Here is a 4,462-nt window from a genome sequence, read left to right on the forward strand (position 1 = left end):
GGTTTGTGCAGCTTAAACTTTTAATCTTGGAAAGACAAATGTCGCAGCTGGGTTGAACATTTCACCCAGTAGTCAGGTACATGAAATGACACTCTCTGATCTCAAAGTGATGCTGTAAAAATCAAGTTTGCGTTTCCGCAATTATCTCAAAGTCCAAATTCTGTCATCACTTTAATCTCTTAAGTGATCTGCATCTGTTCGTCCTCTGAAAATGTCAAACGCCTTTTCGCGATTCGCTTGGATCCCGATCATTGCCGCTGGGAGGCCTGTTCTTTGATTTGGCTCCATTCCATGTAAATGTTCTTTGATTCACAGTATATAGAGACAGAATGTTGCAGTTGAAGCTTGAGTGATTTACAAGCTAAAGGTCACAACGAGCTAGCCAGAGTCGAACCTAGAATCTTCTGATCCGTAGTCAGACGCGTTATCCATTGCGCCACTAGCCCTGCGCACTGGAGCACGTGAGACCAGCTTGGTCTCACCGCAGTGATTACAAACGGCAGTGGTCTTGTTTGTCATAGACGTGTGGGGGGCGCCGGTCAAATGATAGGTTAGTCGGAAAGTATGGGGCCTGACGCAGGAAAATGTACTTGAGCTATCCAGTTTAAAACTACGCAAAATGAGCTAGGTTTTGGAGTCCAGTAAAAAAAAAAAAAAAAAAAGCCAGCCCACAGCTGATGCCGTGACCCGGATTCGAACCGGGTTGCTGCGGCCACAACGCAGAGTACTAACCACTATACGATCACGGCCACTTGAACGGCCGGGCGCCTGTGTGTTGGGAGAGGATAGTTTCAGCTCTGAAAAGCAACTATTCTTCTCTTTTATTTGTATGGGTTTCCTGAATGATGTGTGACAACAGACAGTCAATTTCCATGGATTGTTTACGTAACACTGTTTTTATGTCCTAATGGACAAATTTTGTCATTCAAAGAAGTATGATGAGCAAGTAACACTAAACACAAGATTAGGCTGTTTGTTTCTGTGAGGGACCGATGTGAAGGGCTCAGACACCTTTTACCACATGTTGATGGTCCAGTTTTTAGGGATCCAAGCAGCGAAGCTTCTGGGGCCCTATTGGTTTTTCTTCTTCTTCATTCTTTCTTCTTTCTCTCCGCTAAAAGTGTTTGGGCAGCAAAAACTGCTGGACGAAAACTCACCAAAATTGGCTAGTAGGTTGCAAATTCCACCCACTGCTCAGGCAAAAAAAAAAAGTTCCTCATAGACCTCATGGTGGCGCTATAACAATCAGCTTTGCGTTTTTGCAATTATCTCGAAAACGGCTTCGTTTAGAGTGGACCTTCTTTCAGTATTGTACTCTCTGGATTCATGTGCATCTTTGCTCCGATGGTCTTCTGCTGTAAAAATATCAAATTATACGACTTTTTATCTATTTGCTCTAAAACCTATTGTTGCAAACTCGTCCCAGGCGGTTTCGCCAATCGACCTGAAACTTTGGCAGGATCATCTGTGGACGTCGCCGATCAAAAGTTATCAAAAGAATTTTGATACGTCAATCTGTGTTTTCTCATAAATTTTTACTTTTGTGCATTTACATACAATTTTACATAAATACCCGTAGATCAAAATTGGCTTAAGCTATTGTTGCCAAACTTGATGCGTCTGCTCAGATGCTCGGCCAGAGCTTTGCAGAGCAGTCTTGGGATATTCTTCCACTAGGGGGCGCTACACTTGCAAAAGGTTGATACCTCGTAATGGATGGATTCGAGCGAAATTCGGTTTGTACGATCTCGGGTCACTACTCAGTTGATGTATAAAATTTGGTAATGATTGCGCAAAGTGGCCGTTGCTTACTACAAGAAATGTATTTCTAGACATTTCTCATTCCTAACTTCAAAAAATCTAAGAAAACCATCCGTACGTCCTAGAGAGCTAAAACCTTTTCAGCACGTTCAACTGATTTGCGACTTACGTTTGCTTCGCTGCAACCTATGGTCAATTCAGAAGTCAGTCACTCTATTTTTCAGAATATGCTAATTCAATTAACATCTACATCTCCACAAGTCTTTCTTCAAAAGCTACCAAACACGACAGTCGTTCTCCAGATGGCTGATATCAAGTGTTTCAAAGGGTTTTCAGATTGGTCAAACGGTGAGTCTGCAGTGATATTCGGTATCTTGCTGTAGCTTGTACAGTATAAACAACATTTTCTTTTTAACTCAGCTTTGGATCAAATGCCACCAAAATATTTCACAACACACCCAAAACCGGCAGAAAGATGCATGATTTATTTTAGAATTTTCTCACCAACATCTTGACTGTTGTAAGCGTTTTACGTTTTAACTGACAAAACTATCCGGGTCTGGCACACGTGACGTCCCTAATACCCGCAAATCAGGTGTTTGTGCAGCTTAAACTTTTAATCTTGGAAAGACAAAATGTCGCAGCTGGGTTGAACATTTCACCCAGTAGTCAGGTACATGAAATGACACTCTCTGATCTCAAAGTGATGCTGTAAAAATCAAGTTTGCGTTTCCGCAATTATCTCAAAGTCCAAATTCTGTCATCACTTTAATCTCTTAAGTGATCTGCATCTGTTCGTCACCTCTGAAAATGTCAAACGTTGCCTTTTCGCGATTCGCTTGGATCCCGATCATTGCCGCTGGGAGGCCTGTTCTTTGATTTGGCTCCATTCACATGTAAATGTTCTTTGATTCACAGTATATAGAGACAGAATGTTGCAGTTGAAGCTTGAGTGATTTACAAGCTAAAGGTCACAACGAGCTAGCCAGGAGTCGAACCTAGAATCTTCTGATCCGTAGTCAGACGCGTTATCCATTGCGCCACTAGCCCTGCGCACTGGAGCACGTGAGACCAGCTTGGTTCTCACCGCAGTGATTACAAACGGCAGTGGTCTTGTTTGTCATAGACATGTGTGGGGGGCGCCGGTCAAATGATAGGTTAGTCGGAAAGTATGGGGCCTGACGCAGGAAAATGTACTTGAGCTATCCAGTTTAAAACTACGCAAAATGAGCTAGGTTTTGGAGTCCAGTAAAAAAAAAAAAAAAAAAGCCAGCCCACAGCTGATGCCGTGACCCGGATTCGAACCGGGGTTGCTGCGGCCACAACGCAGAGTACTAACCACTATACGATCACGGCCACTTGAACGGCCGGGCGCCTGTGTGTTGGGAGAGGATAGTTTCAGCTCTGAAAAGCAACTATTCTTCTCTTTTATTTGTATGGGTTTCCTGAATGATGTGTGACAACAGACAGTCAATTTCCATGGATTGTTTACGTAACACTGTTTTTTATGTCCTAATGGACAAATTTTGTCATTCAAAGAAGTATGATGAGCAAGTAACACTAAACACAAGATTAGGCTGTTTGTTTCTGTGAGGGACCGATGTGAAGGGCTCAGACACCTTTTACCACATGTTGATGGTCCAGTTTTTAGGGATCCAAGCAGCGAAGCTTCTGGGGCCCTATTGGTTTTCTTCTTCTTCATTCTTTCTTCTTTCTCTCCGCTAAAAGTGTTTGGGCAGCAAAAACTGCTGGACGAAAACTCACCAAAATTGGCTAGTAGGTTGCAAATTCCACCCACTGCTCAGGCAAAAAAAAAAGTTCCTCATAGACCTCATGGTGGCGCTATAACAATCAGCTTTGTGTTTTTGCAATTATCTCGAAAACGGCTTCGTTTAGAGTGGACCTTCTTTCAGTATTGTACTCTCTGGATTCATGTGCATCTTTGCTCCGATGGTCTTCTGCTGTAAAAATATCAAATTATACGACTTTTTATCTATTTGCTCTAAAACCTATTGTTGCAAACTCGTCCCAGGCGGTTTCGCCAATCGACCTGAAACTTGGCAGGATCATCTGTGGACGTCGCCGATCAAAAGTTATCAAAAGAATTTTGATACGTCAATCTGTGTTTTCTCATAAATTTTTACTTTTGTGCATTTACATACAATTTTACATAAATACCCGTAGATCAAAATTGGCTTAAGCTATTGTTGCCAAACTTGATGCGTCTGCTCAGATGCTCGGCCAGAGCTTTGCAGAGCAGTCTTGGGATATTCTTCCACTAGGGGGCGCTACACTTGCAAAAGGTTGATACCTCGTAATGGATGGATTCGAGCGAAATTCGGTTTGTACGATCTCGGGTCACTACTCAGTTGATGTATAAAATTTGGTAATGATTGCGCAAAGTGGCCGTTGCTTACTACAAGAAATGTATATTTCTAGACATTTCTCATTCCTAACTTCAAAAAATCTAAGAAAACCATCCGTACGTCCTAGAGAGCTAAAACCTTTTCAGCACGTTCAACTGATTTGCGACTTACGTTTGCTTCGCTGCAACCTATGGTCAATTCAGAAGTCAGTCACTCTATATTTTTCAGAATATGCTAATTCAATTAACATCTACATCTCCACAAGTCTTTCTTCAAAAGCTACCAAACACGACAGTCGTTCTCCAGATGGCTGATATCAAGTGTTTCAAAGGGTT

General features: G+C 42.2%; 2 non-coding genes across 2 annotated transcripts; both read right to left on the minus strand.

The window, feature by feature from the left end:
* Positions 1 to 2,738: 2,738 nt before the first annotated feature.
* On the minus strand, positions 2,739 to 2,811 carry trnar-acg. The gene has a single exon. It is a non-coding gene; the product is annotated as a tRNA-Arg (tRNA).
* A 234-nt stretch (positions 2,812 to 3,045) lies between these two features.
* Positions 3,046 to 3,117, minus strand: trnah-gug. The gene has a single exon. It is a non-coding gene; the product is annotated as a tRNA-His (tRNA).
* Positions 3,118 to 4,462: the final 1,345 nt, after the last annotated feature.

The sequence above is a fragment of the Micropterus salmoides genome, unplaced genomic scaffold (genome assembly GCF_014851395.1).
Source record: "Micropterus salmoides isolate LMB-PRFRI ecotype aquatic unplaced genomic scaffold, ASM1485139v1 Ms_hic_scaffold_7, whole genome shotgun sequence".
Taxonomy (NCBI): domain Eukaryota; kingdom Metazoa; phylum Chordata; class Actinopteri; order Centrarchiformes; family Centrarchidae; genus Micropterus; species Micropterus salmoides.